The sequence below is a fragment of the Sus scrofa genome, chromosome 1 (assembly GCF_054392235.1).
Source record: "Sus scrofa isolate SSC_HxYL_T2T_F1_AM1 chromosome 1, Sscrofa_HxYL_maternal_Yorkshire_Landrace_v2.0, whole genome shotgun sequence".
NCBI lineage: Eukaryota > Metazoa > Chordata > Mammalia > Artiodactyla > Suidae > Sus > Sus scrofa.
In genome coordinates this window covers 163,352,428-163,372,381 of record NC_139383.1, presented here as the reverse complement: position 1 = coordinate 163,372,381, position 19,954 = coordinate 163,352,428, and the positions used below count along the sequence as shown (strand labels likewise).

Sequence of the window (19,954 nt, the reverse complement as noted above, 5' to 3'; positions counted from 1 at the left end):
TTCATTTCTCATGAAATCTTTGCCTCTCTCTCTCATGGGTTAGACCCTCAGGCCCACATTTTGCCTACCTTCTTTTCTCTCTAGTATTTTCACTTTACAGAGATTTGCTGCATCTCTCTCACCTGTGTCAGGACTATGGCTGTGAAGACAGTAGACTGGTCCCCAGACACAGGTTATGTCAGTGTTGTTTTGCTCACAGTAGTGGTGGCAATTAAGGGCCATGTATTGCAGGTGAGACGAATAAGCGTATTTTGAGGGTCTGGGCTTCTCTAGGCTTTGACTCAAAAGGCAGAGGGGGCTGGCTCCGGAGTCAGGCTGCATTCTGTCCTAGTTTGCTCTCCATCCACATCAACTTTATTTTTTTTTAAGACTGCAAAGAAGGTTTTCTTTTATTTAATTTTTTTTTTATTGGAGGATAGTTGACTTACAAAGTTGTGTTAGTTTCAGGTGAACAGCAAAATGAACCAGTTATACATATACATATATCCAATCTTTTTTTCCCATGTAGGTTATTACAAACTATTGAGCAGATTTCTCTGTGCTATGCAGTAGGTCCTTATTGATTATTTTATAGACTGTAGTGTGTATATATCATTCCCATCTTCCTAATTTATCCCTTCCCCATCAGTTTCCCTTTTGGTAACCATAAATTTGATTTCAAAATCTGTGAGTTTGTTTCTGTTTTGTAAATAAGTTCTTTTGTATCATTTTTTAATAAGATCCCCCATATAAGTAACATCATATGATATTTGTCTTTCTCTGACATACTTCACTTAGGGAGTTCCTGTTGTGGCTCAGCAGGTTAAGAACCCGACTAGTATCCATGAGGATGTGGATTTGACCCCTGGTCTCGCTCATTGGGTTAGGGATCCCATATTGCTGTGAGCTTTGGTATAGGTCGCAGCCATGGCTTACATCCGGCATTCCTGTGGCTATGGCCTAGGTCAGTAGCTGCAGCTCTGGATTGACCCATGGCCTAGGAACTTCCATATGTCACAGGTATGGCTCTAAAAAAGAAAAAAAAATTTAAAAATGACTCATCGCACGTAGTATGATAATCTCTAGGTCCATCCATGTTGCTGCAAATGCCATTATTTCTTTCTGTTTTATGGCTAACACTCCATCATATATAAGTATCATACCTTCTTTATCCATTCTTCTGTCGATGAACATTTAGGTTGCTGCCATGTCTTGGCTATTGTAAATGGTGCTGCTGTGAACATTGGGATGCATGTTTTTTTTTTTGAATCATGGTTTTCTCCAGATATCTGCCCAGGAGTGGGATTGCTGCATCATATGGTAGTTCTATTTTTAGTTTTTTAAAGAACCTCCATACTGTTCTCTATCACCATCCATGTCACCTTTAGCATGTTACTTTCTCCTCCAAACCTCAGTGCATTCTTCAGGATGTGAATAGCAAAGTATCTGCCACATGAGTTGTGTGGGGAGTCAGTGGGATCTGCATGGTACCGAGACGTGAACAGCATGCAGTGAACTCCAGCTCCTGCCTAAGAGTTCTCAGCCTGCCCTTCCTGATGTCCTGCCACACACATTTTAGGTTTGCCTAGTTGGCCCTCACCATCGTGACCCTAATTCCTTGCAGTAAATCTACATCCTTCCAGTTCTGGTTCTTTCCTGGAGGAGCCCTGACTGATACAACTATTATTTTTCATGATTCTTGGGGCTGACTGAGCTCAGCAATATGTGGTTTTGGCATAAAACCCCCTCCAAGAAATTGCAGTTAGAGGTTAAGAAGAAGGTATCACTCACGTATCTGACAGTTGGCTAGGACTCAGCTGGGCATTGACTGGAAAAACCTCAACATGGCCTGGCCATGGGGTCTGTGCTTCCTCCTAGCATGAGAGCTGGGTTTCCAGAGAAAGAGGGTAAGAGCATGGCTTTTTTATTTTCTTTTTTTTTAAATGACCTGGTGGTGGAAGTCACGGAGCCTCACTTTTGTCGTATTTTATTGGTAAGACAGCAGTAAAGGTTCACACAGGCTGAAGGGGCAATTTTCACTTCATGGTGGGATGAGAAAAAATAAAGCCAAAATGATTCATTTTGGAGGACAGTCCTTAAATAGAGCTGAAGTTTTGGGGTTGAAATGTCCTGTATGGAACAAAGTGGTAATTATTGTGCTTGGTGATTCTTTTTCTAAATGAATTTACTGCACATAATAAATGGCTGGTGACTTAGGCTCAGTCACTGGGGTTTTGTGAAATTCGAATCTGGCAGCTTGATTGCATCCATTTTTTTCATTCAGTGTTGTGAGGCCTTTTGCAACATTCCCCATCAGTGACCATTCATTCTATGAGGTCCTGGTGACCTTGGGCCCTCCTCATTGAAAGATTAGCCATTCTCATTGCTAACAATCCTCTCTAGGATCAAGCCCTGATTTCTCTCACTGCTGAAACCCTTGATCTTGTATCTTTCCTCTTTCTTCACTTAACAGCTTTTCTCCTATGTAACCTATCATCATTGCACCATTAAGTCTTCCTTTTTTCTAGGTTTAGTCATCTTAATTCCTGTAAATATTCCCTATGGGTTAGGACTAGGGTAGATTGGACTGTAGGTAGTGTTATCTCTATTGTTATGGTCTCAATAGTCTCTATTTGTTCATGCTAGGATTATGATCTTCTAGACACTTATTGGCTAAAAATGTCTGTATTCTCCAGTTCTATTTATATGTTTCTAGCATCACTACAGTTTAGTAATGTTCTTCTTTAACAAGTGATTACAACAAAGAATGTGTTCTGAGCAATACCGAATAAAATGAACCACAAAAACTCGTCAAAAAATCAGGTATGACTGAGAGATGGTAAATATTAAATATGTAATTATTTTAAATCCATATATAAGAAGGTATAAACTTCCACTTTTTTTCGAGTCCTATCCTTTTGTGATCATTTTCCCCTTACATTGACATATATCACTGTATAACTTTAAAGTGTACCGCATGATGGTTTGCTTTACATACATTGTGAAATGATTCTCACAATATGTTCAGCTAACATCCATCTTCTCAGATAGATACAATAAAAAGAAAAAAAGTGTTTTTTTCCTTGTGATGAGAATTGTCAGTTTTACTCTCTCAACAGCTTTCCTGTGTATCTTACAGCAGTGTTAACTGGAGTCAGCATGTTGTGCATTACATTGCTAGTGCTTATTGATCTTTTTGTTCCTTTTGACCACCTTCCTCAATTCCCCCTCTCTTACCCTCTGCCTCTTAAGAGTTGGTAACAACTCTTATTTCTTTTTCCATGTCTTTTTTTCTCTTTTTAAAGATTGCACCTATAAGTGAGATCATATGACATAACCATCTTCAAAAACTTCATCTAACTCCTTCCAGATAGAAGTAGCAGAGCCATCTTACATGACAGGTCTTCTGGAAACCTCTTATTTATGTTTCCCTTGACATGGATCACTGAGCTGTCCACCTTTCTCCGACTCCAGCGTCTTTGGGGCAGTCTATCCCATGATACTCTCTCTTACTATAATTCTATTGCTCCAGAAGCTGGTACCGTTGGAAGGACTTAAAGGCTCAAGGCTGGCACTTTCTTCCACATGGTCCATATCTGGCCCACAGAAGATCCTCATGCATCCTTTGTCTTGATAGTCTCTGGGAGGGTAGGCCATTCCATCACTGTCTTAGTCCAAACAAGCTGATGACCCTCCTTGAAAATGGTTCTGCCCCCGCAACCTTTGCACTCTAAGCTGGCCTGTGTTAAAGGGGGCCCCCATGATCTCCAAAACACCCTAGATATTGTCTAAGAGGATTGAGGCTTTCTATACTCTTTTCTTTCTGACATCTCCCCAGAATTAGCTTATCGGTCTGTTTACAGAAATGTAGGCTTCTTCTAGCATGCACTTCAAAACTCTTCCAGCCCTTATCCATGACTGAGTTACAAAGCCACTCTACTTTTTCAGGTATTTGTCACAGAAACCCCCATGACCTAATCACCTCCCTAAAGCCTCACTTTTTTTTTTATATAATTTTTTTTATTTTCCCACTGTACAGCAAGGGGGTCAGGTTATCCTTACATGTATACATTACAATTACATTTTTCCCCCCACCCTTTGTTCTGTTGCAACATGAGTATCTAGACATAGTTCTCAATGCTATTCAGCAGGATCTCCTTGTAAATCTATTCTAAGTTGTGTCTGATAAGCCCAAGCTCCCGATCCCTCCCACTCCCTCCCCCTCCCATCAGGCAGCCATAAGTCTCTTCTCCACTTCCATGATTTTCTTTTCTGAGGAGATGTTCATTTGTGCTGGATATTAGATTCCAGTTATAAGTGATATCATATGGTATTTGTCTTTGTCTTTCTGGCTCATTTCACTCAGGATGAGATTCTCTAGTTCCATCCATGTTGCTGCAAATGGCATGATGTCATTCTTTTTTATGGCTGAGTAGTATTCCATTGTGTATATATACCACCTCTTCCAAATCCAATTATCTGTCGATGGACATTTGGGTTGTTTCCATGTCCTGGCTATTGTGAATAGTGCTGCAATGAACATGCAGGTGCACGTGTCTCTTTTAAGTAGAGTTTTGTCCGGATAGATGCCCAAGAGTGGGATTGCAGGGTCATATGGAAGTTCTATGTATAGATTTCTAAGGTATCTCCAAACTGTTCTCCATAGTGGCTGTACCAGTTTACATTCCCACCAACAGTGCAGGAGGGTTCCAAGCCTCACTTCTTAATTCCATCACCTCGGTGGTTTGATTTCAATGTAAGAATTTTGGAGGGATAAAAACATTCAGTTCATTGCAGTTCCTAAGGGAGTCAGCTACACTGCTGTGTATTCTCTACCGACCAGGTTAGAGTCAGGCACTGTGCTCTGGACCCCTCTAGATGTGGGGTGATGTCAGGCTCTCTGCTTGGTCCCATGGAAGTCCTTTGACCAGGGGAGAGATGGGGCTCGCATCATATCCTTAGATTTCTGCAGAGAATCCCCTTCCAAAGTCCTTTATCAATCTCAAGACCCCCATCCTTTCAAGCTCTCAATAAGGATGGAATTTAAATTTAATCATCTTCCCTTGAAAAATTGCAAGTCCTATTGGGTGGTTTGTTCCACAATTCATTTTAATATCTGATATGCATTATGTTCCCAGGGCTGCCATAACAAAGTGCCATAAACTTGGTGATTAAAACAGGAAACATTTATTGTTTTACTGTTATGAAGTTCACAACTCTACAGTCAAGATACTAGTAAGGGCATGGCCCTTTTAGAGGCTCTAAGGGAGAATCCTTCCTTGCCTCTTCCCAGCTTCTTCTCCTTTTTTATTTTTTAAATTAAAGTATAGTTGATTTACAGTCTTGCGCCAATTTCTGCTGAACAGCATAGCAACCCAGTCATACATACATACATATATATATATATATATATATATATATATATATATATATATTCTTTTCCTCATACTATCTTCCATCATGTTCTATCCCAAGAGATTGGATATAGTTCTCTGTGCTGTACAGTAGGACAACTACATATAAAAAGAAATGAAATTAGAACATTCTAACACCATATACAAAACTAAACTCAAAATGGATTAAAGATGTAAGGTCAGATACTATGAAACTCCTAGAAGAAAACATAGCAGAAGGCTCTTTGACATAAATTGCAGCATCTTGTTTGATCGCCCCAGCTTCTCAGGACTTCCTGGCAATCCTTGGTGTTCCTGAGCTTGTAGCTGCATCACCTCAGCCTCTGCCTCCATCTTCACATGGCCATTTGCATGCCTCCTCTGTGTCTCAGTGTCCAAATCTCTTTCCTTTTTGTCCTTTTAAAGATGCCACTTTAAGGCCCCCTCTAATCAAGTCTGATCTCATTTAACTCAATAACATCTGCAAAAATCCTTTTTCCAAATAAGGTCACATTCACTGGTACAGGAGGGTTAGGACTTGAATACAGCGCTTTGGGGGAAACAACTGAATCCACTACACTAGGTTACTTGATGCCCCAGGGGAAACCTTCAGGCAAAACTAGTTTTACCTAAGCTTTTAATAAGCTTGAGGAATGAAGCTTAATGATGAGATGATATTAAAAGCAAAACCAAAATTAGTTGGTCCACATGCTTTTCCTGTGACAATTAGGTCCTTTCATATGTGCTACCTTACATGCATCCCCTGTAGTTTTCCCTCTTGTGTGGGTTTTCCAAGGATGGAGACCTTGTCCATCTCTTGTGTGTCCTTCCCAGGTTCCTAGCCTGCTGCTCAGCACAGAGTGAGTGCTGAGAAAAAAAAAAAAAAAAAAAAAAAGAGAGAGAGACTGTTTTCTTTCTGCAGCAGTGCAGGAACCTCAGCTGTAGCATGAGAGATTTAGGTTAAACATAAAACGTATTTCCTGATGTTGAAAATAATTACCATGGCACGGATTCCTGAGGAAGGGTGGGGAATTACGGCCTCTGGACCTAGAATCCCTTGCGCAGCTCAGGGAAGCAGCTGTCCTAACTCACTGACTCCAAGAAACCTCCGTTCTATGTCACACCATTATTTTATATATCACCAGGAAAGGGGAAAAAAAAAAAAAAAAGAAATGCTGCCAAGTGTAAAGCTTTGTGAATATAAGATGCATTGTAATTTCACAGATGTTAAAAAAGAAAGGAAAAAGGTGAATCGTAGAATTGATGAGATAGGGTATTGAAACAGAAAACAGTCTCTTTCTGATGGTGCAGAAAAGTAGGTCTTTGGACAAGATACCTGCCTTTTTCTTTTTTTCTCTTTCTTTTTTAAGTGGAAAGTTTATTTGCTCAGTACACCAAGTAGAATGCAAGCACTGTCATGACTAATGCACAGAAATAGGCAGATCAGCATAAAGGAATAATCTAGTTTAAATGAAGGGAAACCTCTTTAAATATTATGACAACGCACTCCCAAGAAGAATCTTTTTTTTTTTCCAGTTACTTATACATTTCAATAAAATAAAGGGTAATGAATTAAGTGGAAGTTAGCACATGAATTTTTCTTAAAAATCTGACTCTACTAATCCATGCCAGTTAAACACTCTAACTAAAATTTTCAAGTTAAGTGCAAAAGGAGGTGGAGTTAGTTACCTTTTTTGCTTACATAGCCCCAGGGGAAATGGTTACTACAAATACAGCCCAAAGCAAAGCTGCCAGTGTGCAGGAGTGTGGTATGGTGACTGAGCCTGGGTTTTGCAGTCTGGCAGGCTCATGTTAGCATTTTACCTTTAGTTCTCAGAGTCTCAGTTTCCTTCTCTGTAAATGTGGAATAACACCCTCCTTGGAGGGCTTTTTGTGGATCCAGTGAGATAAGTGAACACACCCATTGTAGAGCTTGGCACTTGGGACCTTGCTGGTGAGTTTCTTCTTTTCTTTCCCTGCTAGTCCTCCATACCTTCCCCAGAAGCTCTCAGTGAGAAAGTAAAAAATAACTTAGCAAAATATATGATGACCTCATACCATTTATTTATTTTTTAAAATGTTTTTATTATAGTTGATTTAAAATGTTCTGTCAATTTCTGCTATAGAGCGAAGTGACCCAGTCATATATATATATATATATATATGTGTGTGTGTGTGTGTATATATATATATATATATATATATATACACACATTCTTTTTATCCTATTATCTTCTATCATGGTCTACCACAAGAGGCTGGATATAGCTCCCTGAGCTGTACAGCAGGACCTCATTGCTTATCCCTCATACCATTTAAAGTCTGAAAAACTTACTTCTTTAGATCGAAGTCGATGCCTCAAGTCACATCACTCTTGGCTATTGTGTTCATTTCCTGCTGCTGTAATAATTTGCCACAAATGTATCTTCCCCCAGATTTGTCCCCTTACAGTTCCAGAGGACAGAAGTCTGACACAGGTCTCTGGGCTAAAGGAGGTGAAGGCTTGTCTGTTTCTGGGGCTCTAGGGGCATCTGTCTCTGTACCCATCCAGCCTGCTTCCTGGCTCCTGGCCCCTTCTCCATCCTGAAAGCTGGCAGCTTTCCTTTTGGCTTTCCTCTGTAGTCACATCTTCTCTGACTGGCTTTCTGACCCTGTCTTCTGTTTTGATCTTCCATTTTTAAGAATTTTAAGAATGATTACATTGGGCCCAACAGGACCATCCAAGACTGGTTCCCTTTTTCAAAGTCAGCTGAAAAGTATCCTTGATTCCATCTGCTTCCCTAGTTTGTCTTTGCTGTGTAACATAACATTTTCACAGGCTCCAGGATTAATATATGGACATCTTTGGTGGCTGTTATTCTGCCTACTATAGGTATTTAAAAACATTTATATATCTCCTTTGTTGCTTAGTTGATTAGAAAGATGTTGTGTGTGGATTTAAAAAATTCTCTTGTTCGAATACTTATAATTCAATTGATGCCTCTATCATAGCTTGTTGGAGACCATGGAAACTGCTGAACGATGCAGTAAACAAATTTTTCGCACGTGCAAAAGCACAACCACTAAGAGATAGCCTTATCATTAATTGCATCTGATTTTGCTCATTAATCTACATCACTTTCTCTAATAAAAGGTATGTGGGCTGAAACCTAGGCGCCTTTGTTCTGCGGAACAGAGTGCCTCCTGGTCCCCACTTTTCTAAACATAAGCGTCTTGTGTGTTCTGTTATGCCGAGCCGTCCTTCTTCCAGGATCTCCCACTGACCTGCAGCTCTGGCCGCGGCAATAGATAGATAGCACTTATGCATGATATCAGAATGATATATTTATGTGTCTGTCTATCCCACTAATACATCTGCTTCATATTCATCTTTGAGTTCTCTGGACACAACACAGTGACTAGTATAAAAGGGATACTTGATAAATGATTATATGGAACCAAATGAACTTTATTTTGCACAATTTCCTGCATAGTCCTTTTTTAAGTCTCACAAATGCCTTCCAAAACCCAGTGCCTTTGGTTTCAATATTTTGTCTTTCTTCTTATATAACACCTTTTCATCTCACATACATTGAAAAATAAATGATTTATTTCCTTCTATTAAGTGGAAATTCACACAAGAAACGCATAAAAATGAAAACAAAAATAAAAATCATTTTTAAGTTTTTCAAAAGGAGACAAATTCTATGATGTTTCTTTATATATATAGCTAGGATTTTATTGCAAATGCAAAAGAAACTTGGACATTATTTTCTGGGAAACTGGTTCTATTAACAATGAAGCATTTTTATGACGCCTGATCCATGAATGTGAGTCAGTCATTCCTAATTATGTGACTTTCCATTGTATTTATTACATCAGTATCTACATCAATACAAACAATCTATCTGATTTTTGGCTGAAGTCAAACTAATATCTATTGCATTATTTTGTGAATTTGTCAATATGCAAACAATAAGCTAAGGGAAAAATCTGATGCTTTTGTTGTTTTTCTTTCTTTGTCAATTTTCTTTTTTCAGTTTGCTCATCAAACTTGTTCTCAGATCATCAACTAAAATTGACAGGTTAGCCTAAAGAGATGGTCCACTAATTGGTCCACTTAACATATACTTTTTTTTTTTTTACCATATTTAATTTTGACACTTTTCATTCATAGCTTTTATTTTACTCTATGCTCTTAACTTCTCTTACATTTTTCTTTCTATTGATTTTTCAGCTCCTAACAATCAGTACTCTTTATTCCCATAATCCTTGCTAAATAGCACTCCTCTCCCTTGGGAAAAGCAAGCATAGCCCTGCCTCTAAATCAAAAGCCTTATGGCTTTCTGTGGACCCAGTGAAAATACACAGTCATTATTGCAAAATTGACTTCTGTTCTTCACAAGAAAGATTTACCTGTTCCCAGGGATCTGCTTCTAGTTCTGTCATTCTGTGTGCAGTGACTTTATATGAATCACCAGTTAAGGAGGATCAGTTCCTAAAGGGTGTGAGCTTCCTGAGCCAGTCATCCTGTCATTTCTAATGATACTACTGTTCTGAGATAGAGTGAGTAAGGATTGGGAGGGTGGTTTCTGAAAATGTAAAAGAGGAGAGTTAGATAAAATATTTCTCCTTTTTATTTTTTTTAATTTTAATTTTAATTTTTTTGTCTTTTCTAGGGCTGCACTCACAGCATGTGGAGGTTCCCAGGCTAGGGGTCTGATTGTAGCTGTAGCCACTGGCCTATGCCAGAGCCACAGCAACTTGGGATCCGGGCGGCGTCTGTGACCTATACTACAGCTCACGGCAATGCTGGATCCTTAACCCAGTGAGTAAGGCCAGGGATCGAACCCACAACCTCATGGTTCCTTGTCAGATTCGTTAACCACTGACTCACGATGAGAACTCCTATTTCTCCATTTTAAAAACATTACCTTGTTCTCCATCATTTATTTCAAAACTAATTCATGAAAATACAGAAACAAAATTATCTACAGTCTCATCAATGAGGGTGACAGCTATTTGTCATTATTTTTCCAGTTTTTATATAAATTATAAATATGTGTGCATATTTATAAAGCTTTTCTATGTGTTTGTCTTTTTAATTTTAAATAACAAAAATGTCATCATGTGCACATTCTGTCCTGCTCACTATAAGAAAGAAGTCATCTTGGGGTGACTGTCTTCCATATCTTACTATCCACTCTACTCTAATTCTTGGAATAGTATCTTATATAAAGTAGATGAGCAAGTGATAGTTGTTATCACTGAGCACTTTGCTGCCAGCCTTTTCTACAATAATTAATATAGATTGTGGAAAATTAATTAACCTAATCTTACTGAGGAATGATGAAAGGTATGCCTTAAACCACAGATTTTCAGTTATAAGATGAATAAGTCTGGGGATCTAGGATGCAGCATGGTGACTTTACTTAATAATAGTGTGTTGTATACTTTCATTTTGCTAAGAGAGAAGATCTTAAGTGTTCACAAATATGGACATACACAAATACACACACATAGAAAACGAGAACTCTAGGGTGGTGGATGTGTTAGCTAACTTGACTGTAGGAACCATGTGGACATATATTAAACCATCATGTGGACATATATTAAACCATCATGTTGTACACATTATGTACAATATTTGTTTGTTAAATATACACCCATAAAGCTGGAAAGGAAAAGAAAAGAATGCAACTCTATGCATTGTCAATAGGTGGACTGACGGGGCTAATACAGGTAGTTTTGATAAAGAATTAAAAAGAACAGGGCCTCTGCCCACTGAGAACCCACAGCTGGGTCTCAGGAGTACCTGTGGCCAGAGGGCTGCCTTGCCCATGCTCACATTCTGGGGGCGGCCCATACAGGGCGACTGAGAGAGAGAGAAGGGGACACCCATCCCAGCTCTCTTGCATCCAACCATGGAGCTCTGAAGGGCCAGCCCAGCTGAGCTCCATGCAGGATGCTGGCTAAGGTGGAGCCTCTCTCGTCCCTCAGTTCTGCTTTACAGGCTTCTCACCCCGAGTCGTTTTGAGACCACCCCCTGAAATCTCAAAGAGTCTATATCTAAGAAAACCTGACCTGTTTCAATACGTGGGCCCTTTTCAAATATGTACACCTGAAAATTTTCAAGAAAAATCTCTTTGATTGGAAAGGATGGACACTTTTAAGACTTTTGATACCAGATGGCAATTGACCCTAGAAAGGTTGAAGAATTTACATTTTCACTGGCAAAGCATGATGTGCCCACATCCACCCTTCCTTTTGCCATCACTGGAAATTAATTTGGTGGTTTGTATTCAATTTTAATTTATTTAATGGGAGAAGAAGCTTTATCATTGCTTTTGCATCTGCAGTGCATTGATAACTAGTTATGTTCTACATGTCTTTATATATCTATGAAACATTCATATTCCTCTTTTTATTAGGGTCCTAGTCCAGTTTTTCTTTTGAGAGTTATAAGTCAATAAAAAGAAAATATAATTGTGTTTATATAAACTATTTTTTAATGTTTTATGACATTGCTATTCCTGATCTTGGTTTCTACTTTGTTAATTTTTAAAAGTATGGAGACATCTTTTTTTGTGTGTGTGGTCAGATCTATCCAATTTATCAATCATTTTTTTCTGTGTAAATTTTGCATTTGGAATTATGCTTAAAAAGTCTATCTACCCCTTGAGAGTATGCATATTTACTTAAATAGTTTTCTAATGCTTTCTTTTTAAAATATTTCAACCATTTGGAATGTATTTTACCATCAGATGGATGATAGAAATTGGTAGTCTGGGCTGGATGGGACGTGCAGATTGTTATGCTTGTGTAGTGGGTTTATTGGGTGCCCCATGAAGAATATGTTCAAGTTCTCCCCTGTGAATGTGACCTGATTTTCAGATGGGTCTTTGCAGATGCATTCAAGTTGACTCATACCGGATTGGGGTAGGCACAGAGAACATGGGAAAATTGGATGCAGAAGACACAGGGAGGAGATGGGAGGATGGAAGTAGTGGTTGGAGCTAGGTGTCTACAAGCTAAAGATGTGGGCTGCTGCAGATGCCAGGAGAAGGGCAGGTAACGGATTCATCCCCAGAGCCCCAGGAAGAACCAACCCCGCTACGCCTCGATTCCAGACTCCTCAGAACTGTGAGAGAGTAATTTTATGTTGTTTTATGTCACCCAGCTTGTGGGTGTTAAGGCAACTTTAAGAAACTAATACAGCTTGGTTCACACAGTGTTTTACAAATGTTTGAAATGGTTGCCAACAAAAAATTTGGAGATTTCCTATAAAAATGCAGATTTCTCTTAAAAGCACCCAAACTGTGAGCCCTCACGTTAGCATGGTCCCTGGCTGACCTTGAACCTGCTTCCTCTACTCGCCTAAGCTGCAGGGTGGGTGTGAGGAGCTACCTTTTAAATTAATTTTTTTTTCTTTATGGTTTTTAATGGTGAAGTTGTCCCAGTACCATTTCCTAAGCAAACCTCAGGAGATTAAAAAATGTTGCTTTTATCATCTGCTTACTGTCTGCAGCACTTGGGTCTATTTTGGACCTTTCTGTTCTTATCCTTAATCTTTCTAAATAGCCACTCATCAGCACTGCAAAGTTGGACTTAACTGCAGTTTAAAGATGTAATGTTAAATCTCATTGGACAAGTAGCTGATCAAAGTTTCCTTTTGTACTTAAAATTCTATCAATTAGAATAAGTGAATTCAATTGAAGTGAATACACTTCTGTTATGAGTCTATTTAATAGACTTAAAATTGACCCCCCACCCTCTTAGATAGGTCTTCTTAATGAAAATATTAGCCACTAGTTTTCTGGCTGTGTATTGGTGTCCCACTGCCAATTTCTTTTGTATGAAAAAATAATTTGAGTTAAGAGTCATCTCATTATCATTGTGGTTATGAATATCATTTGTCATCTGGAAAAAATTCATGGCATTAGAATATGGAAGATATTTGTTAGTCTTATAAACTTCATTAAAATGCATGTGGATCTCCTTTATCATGTAGCAGAGTGTCATGATATTCTTAAATTTTATGTGTGCAAAATTTTAACGAATAGAAAAAAGAAATTCCAAGGGAATCATGTTTATAGAATCCTTAAAGGTGTATGTGGAATGATTATTTTATGATAATGTTCAGAAAAACCTTGCACTTAAATGTTTTTATTTTTATAACTCTTAAATTTGAAATAATTATAGATTTACAGGAAATTGTTAAGAAATAGATAGGGATATCCTGTGTGCCCTCCCCCCATATTAATATCTGAGAGAAGTGTAGTGAAGATCTACATCAAGAAATCACCTAGATTTATCCTGAGTTCACTGTTACATGTGCACTCATTTGTGTCTATGCAAGTTTACAGCATAACCACCACCACAGTCAAGATACCAAGCTCCCTCCCATTACCCCTTTAGAGCCGCATCCACCCTTCCTTCCCCTCCACTGCAACAACTAATCTGTTCTCTATTTCTATACTTTTGTCATTTCATGAATGTTATATCAATGGAATCATATAGCATGTAACCTTTGGGGATTGGTAGATTTCACCCAGCATGATTCCCTGCAGATTCACCCAGGGACTGTTCATTCCTTTTTATTCCATGACAGTTTGTTTAATCATTCACCCACTGAAGGACATTTGAGTGGTTTCCAGTTTTAGTTTATTACAAAGTTATGGCTCGCCAGTTGTACCAAGATTAATAGTTAAAAGACTGCTCTTTATCCATCAAATTTCCCTGTACCTTTACCAAAAATCAATTGGCCATACCTATCTATCTCTGGACGCTTTATTCTGTTATATTTTTAAAATGCAGCTATGGGAAAATTGACAATGATGCATTCATTTCTGTTAGACAGCATTGCTGCAGAGCATGGGTGACAGCACAGAGGACTGGCCTTTACAGCTTCCCTGTCAGGGTCCCCGTGAGGGTGGGCATGACCTCCTGGCTATTTCCAGGGGAGGTGGCTCTCAGGGCTGAGGGCAAACCTCAGGTTGGCCAACACTCACAGCAGCTGGGGCTGTCCAAGGCAACTGAGTGGGACATCTGTACGTCTCCTGTGATCCTCTGTCCTCTACGTGTCAGTCTCTCTTTTCTTCCTCTCTTGGCTTTGTGCTGTTTACCTGCTGAGCATTGCTTCCTACTCCATCCTCTCTCTCTTTATATCCATCTCTCTCTCCATTTAGGTCTTGTTAATTATCCTAATTCACTTTCTCTCCTTTGTGCACCCTAAATTATTTCTTTCTCCCTTCTTTTTGCCCTTTCCAGATTTTTTCCTTTATTTATCCATAACTTTTACCCACTCAATTCTGTTCATTTTAGTATTTAATCTATATTCACATGTACCATTTTCTTTTCTTTTTTAGCTGTACCAAAGCTTATGGAAATTCCCAGGCCTGGGATCAAACCCAAGCCACAGCTATGGCAATGCCAAATCCTACCCCTTGGCCAGGCTAGGGGTCAAACCTATACCACCAGAGACAATGTCAGATCCTTAACACACTGTGCCACAGTAGCAACTCCTCCACATGCACCATTTTTAAAAATCTCCTTCTGAAATATTTTCCTTCAGAGATAGTGATCAAAATCTTACAGCTACATATAAGTATAAAATAATACCACAACACCAAGTAGATGTAAGGGTTGTGGGCTATTTAGAAAGCACTGTTTCAATAGGAATACTAGGATTATATTTCTTAAACTCCCAGAATTTTAATTTAAGTAGTAGTCAATAGGCAGTTTATAATATATTTTGAAATGATTTGAAAAGTAGCTGGTAATTTGCATTCTTCCTGGTATAAATTTACCTTCTTCCTCACATATGTCAGAACATCTGTTTTCTCTCCTAATCATTTTAGTGGACAATAGTGCATTTATTTTAGTTGTCTACCTCCTGCTATAAAATTTGATGATTATATAGTAAAATGAAGTGTTTGACATAATTTGTATAATCCAGGAAAATAAGAGTTAGTTCAGTTTATCTGACTTCATTTGTATACACAGGATGGTGACACAAGGGAAAATCCTGTTTAGAAGAAGAGTGAAAGGATGAAAGGTTAGTTCTGATTTTTATTCCCCAACCAAAGACATATTGAAGCACCCTAACACCCAAGGATTACTACAGACTTCCCCTGGTGCACAGCCATGTGGTTTTTTCCCACAAGATCATCTTGCCTGTGTTAAAGTACAGAATTAAAGCTCATTACCCAGGAGAGTTCCCACTGTGGCTCAGTGGGTTATGAACCCAACTAGTATGCATGAGGATATGTGTTTGATCTCTGGCCTATCTCAGTGGGTTAAGGATCTGGAATTGCCACGAGCTGTGGTGTAGGTCACAGTTGCAGCTCAGATCCCCGGTTGCTGTGGCTATGCTGTAGGCCGGCAGCTGCAGCTCTAATTTGACCCCTAGCATGGGAACTTCCATATGCCATGGGTACGGCCCTAAAAAGGAAAAAAACAAAACAAAACAAAACAAACAAACAAAAAAATCATTCCCTGGCCACACCTTTAAAGAGTTAAATGAGGAAAAGAGAGTATCACATGGATGCTCAAAACTGCAATTTTAGGACTAATGTTATTTGTGAAAATTATTTGAATGTGTAAAATGTATAAAATGTGCATTCCTTTTTTAAAGCATGTTGTGATTAGCTACATGTTTATTATCAAAATATTCTTTCACATTTTTGAGGTTCCTTTCTTCCAAGTATACCTGGCACTGAACTTGGAAACATTTCCTGGGGGACGCTTAGGAAATAACTTTTCTTTCCCTTACCTTATTGCTGCTTTAGTCATTTATTCCAGAAGGTGTGGGCCTTCCAGTTACCAGCCTGGGGGAGTCTCAACCCAAAACTTGACCTCACAAAACATTCCGATGTCATGGAAAAAAGTCTTTTTGGCTTTGGATTTCTGTTGGAGAGAATTCTGTTCTGCTGGGCTTTGCATTTCTCCATTAAACTTCAGATGGCTTAGAGGTGCGCTGTGATGTACAAACTACTCCAGAGGGTTTAAAGCTTTGGAGGTCTTTGCTGGGATTTTTTAGCGAAGCTGAGCTGAACTGGGGTCAAAGACCCAGTGAGCCTGGTTCTGGAACTGAAATTCCTCAAGAGGTGTTTATCCTTGGGGTAATCCTTCAGGAAGTCAAGGATGGTTTAGTAAAATCAAAGAGTCCATTGAACTCCCTGAGTGTTTTCTAAGCTTCTACAGGATTTAAATTAACCTGTGTTTCCACAGTAAACTGCAGATGAAGGAATTTCAGGGAATTTTATTAAAGTGGGAGTCCTTAATCAAAGGTCCATGCAGGGCTTGAGGCATTTATGAAAATATGTCCTGACATATTTTACAAAATGTTCAGTTTTCTGGGGTAAGTGATCTATGACTCCTAATGGAATAATAAATAATTCTGCTTCTCAAATTGGAATCCACAGACAAGCTTTTAAGAGATGTTCAATGTATATGACAGTATCTTAAAACTGTATTTATTTGGATAATAATTGGATATTCAGTACTTGGATAATTTATATGGATAATAATATTTAAAGACCCATAGACTTATTCATGATTATGTGAAAGACCGCATTTTGCTCCAGCCCTACCATTTAGTTTCCGCTTCTGTGTCTGCCGTTTTTAATTTAACTGATGCTCCATGGTTGTTTAAAGTGATACTATTTAACTTCTAATATAGCATTTCTTGAAGTGGGCACAGAGGCAGTATTCTGATTGGCCTGTGAATCCCAGGATTTGCATAAACTCCTCTAGAGATTGACAAATTAGTTCAATAAATGGAGGGAATCAGTGACCCAGCACCTCTTTCTTTCTCCTTGTGCTCCTAGATCCCTCGGTTGGGTCTGTGTTTTAGCTGCATCTTTATCACTGGGCTTGCAGGGAAGAGCATGGGGAGGAGGTAGCTGATGACACAGGACCAGAAGAGATTCTGGGAATAATGGCGCTTGTGGTTCTAGCACCTGGAAGTCTTGGGATTCCCAACGAAGAGGCAGGAATAAGTAAATGGAGGAATGTGAAGGAAGAAAGAAAATAGCCATGTAGTCTGGGGACCTGGCCAAGGAGCCCTCCACCCATGGATGAGCTGCTCTGGATGTAGGCTTCTAAGATAGTGGGCTCATCATCTGTGGTAGGGGGCAGGATGTGTCATAAGTCACTGGCTGCTTCTCTTCTTTCTAGATATTTCTTTTGATTACCTTAAAACATACACAGATTTACAGTCAGAACCCAGGCATAAGCAGTAAAATTGGCTTACAATTTTATGACTTAGAGGCAAAGGGAAAGTTCATCATAGGAATAGTTTCAGAGAGTATAAAATATGTCTTCTCTTCCCCAGGGAGGGGTTGAGAAAACAGGGGGTTGGTGGAGATGAGGGGAGGGGGCAGAGAAATGGGGCTGGGACAGAAAGTGAGGGCCTAGGGGCTGAGGGGAGGCTGTCAAGATGCAGACTTCCTGATCAAGACTCCATCCCAGACACAGGTTCATTGGCCCATCCACGAATTAAGATGGTGCTATAAGTATTCCTACCCTTCCTGGTCAAACATGGACCTTAGCAAGTCCTGCCATAACTGGGTGGGAGAAAAAGAAAGATGTGGACACATTTCATTCCTTCTGCATGTTCTGTCTGGATTCTGGGGTGTTTTCCCAGACCTGCACTCTGAGGGCCTTGACACAGAGACCTTCAAGCATTTGGGACTATCCAGAGACCAGGGACTCTCCCTGGATGGACATGGCAATTTGGGTTCTGATTCAGCATTTCAGGATCACCATCCCCACATCCACTCTTTATCCCCTTTAACCTCCAGCTTAGATTTAGGCCATCTCTTGGCTCATATTTTCAAACTGTAAACCACCATCTCAAATGATATAAACAGGAACTAGGTCCTAAGTATACATTTTAATGAACAAGTGAGGAGGTGGGGCTTGCCAGGGAATGCTGGGAAAGGAGGCTCTGTGGACACTATTAAAATTCTATTGTTAAAGAATTAATTATATCTTTCTTAAGAGTTCTGGGCACATAGGGTTTTCCCCCTGGCTTTTCAAACCTCGGCAGGGACTAGGGACTCCATGGGTGCTAGGCGTTCTGGATTAGGTAACAGGTGGTCTTGGCTAGGAGGGAGCCAAGGGGACACAGCCAAGCTCACTGATCCTACCTGAGTCGGCCCAGTGCTCTGCTTTGGATGTGCTTCAGTTGGGCAGGTCTGGGTCCCAGCACTGGGGGCAGCAAGGATCCTACTGACCATGTAACCATGTGTAGGTGGCTGCCGCTAGCGATCAGGTGGCTGATTCCACCCCCACCCCAATGCAAAATAGGCTCTGCTGATTGAACCACTCAGTGTTGACCTCCTAATAACTGCAGGACTTCGGGAACCTTTCATCTCAGACTTTCCAGAAAGCAAATTCAGCATTTCTTTTCCTCTCGGCATAATTTTATTTTTGAGCCCAAGTTTGAATAAAAATAGCGCACTTGCTAGCGCCGAGCCGACTCTTGAACAAAGCAGCCAGGCTTGGGCTGGGAGCCTTCCGATGCTGGTGACTCAATCCTGTGGAGCATGCGCCCAGGGAAACATCTGCGGGGGCTGGGGCGGGGAAGCAGGCAGTGGTCATGGGTCTTTTGAAACTGTGCTTCATTCCACTGTAGAGGAGGCCACCCTTCATTGTGCATGACAGCAGGACTCAGGGTACCTACGTGCTTTACCATCAGGGCGGCCGGGACACCAGACGCTGCCGCGGAGATGATAAGGGATTGGACCCAGCAGCTGGAGAGCTGGCGGCAGAAGCAGGCAGGAAGATACAGGTTTGCACCAAGGCTGGTTAAAAAACAACCACCACCACCAAGAGGCAATTACGGTTACTTTTCAGAATTACTTAGTTTAAGGAGGGTTTGCGAAGGGGCAGTGCCCCCTCATGCTCCTTTGAGATTCCCATTCGGTCGTTTTCTCCTTCCCTCATTTTCCGTTCATTTTAGGCAGAATTCAGCTCTGTAACAATGAGAAGACAGTGATAGGTGGGCCTTTAGACAGTGTTCCTGGTGCAGAGACAGTTGCTGCTTCCTTTTGTATAATTTTATTCAACTAATATTTATTGAGCACTTGTAAGTGCATGGCATCACAGTGTAGGCAAAAATACACAGTAAGACACATTTGCCCAGAGATATTCAAAGAGCTTGCTTTATACGAAACAATGAATTAGGAACTTCTCAACCTTTGAAGATTACTTTTTTATTGCAAAATATATTTATGTAAACTTTGATACATATATTTGCTCTGTAAGAAATTCAAACAGTTCAAAATCTTTGAAAATAAAAAAGTGGAATTACCCCATAATCGCTCTTTCCAGATATAGCCACATTTAACAGAGTATATCTTTAAAGCCTCTTTAATACACTTTGAAACAACAATTTGAGGGGTTTTGAAAAAATTAAGATAACATTTAAAGTTCAGAGAAGGAGTTCCCATCATGGCTCAGTGGAAACAGTTCTGACTAGTATCCATTAGGATGAGGGTTCGATTCCTGGCCTCGCTCAGTGGATTAAGGATCCAGCATTACCGTGAGCTGTGGAGTAGGTCACAGATGTGGCTTGGATCTGGTGTTGCTGTGGC

The 19,954-nt window shown here is 39.9% G+C and overlaps 1 long non-coding RNA gene across 1 annotated transcript in view; it reads left to right on the top strand.

The window, feature by feature from the left end:
- LOC146406826 (uncharacterized) overlaps nt 1-19,138 on the top strand; it is a 46,560-nt gene extending 27,422 nt beyond the window's left edge. The window contains exon 3 of the long non-coding RNA XR_014840929.1: nt 19,057-19,138. This is a non-coding gene — a long non-coding RNA (uncharacterized LOC146406826). The remainder of the gene's footprint in view (nt 1-19,056) is intronic.
- The last annotated feature ends 816 nt before the right edge of the window (nt 19,139-19,954 follow it).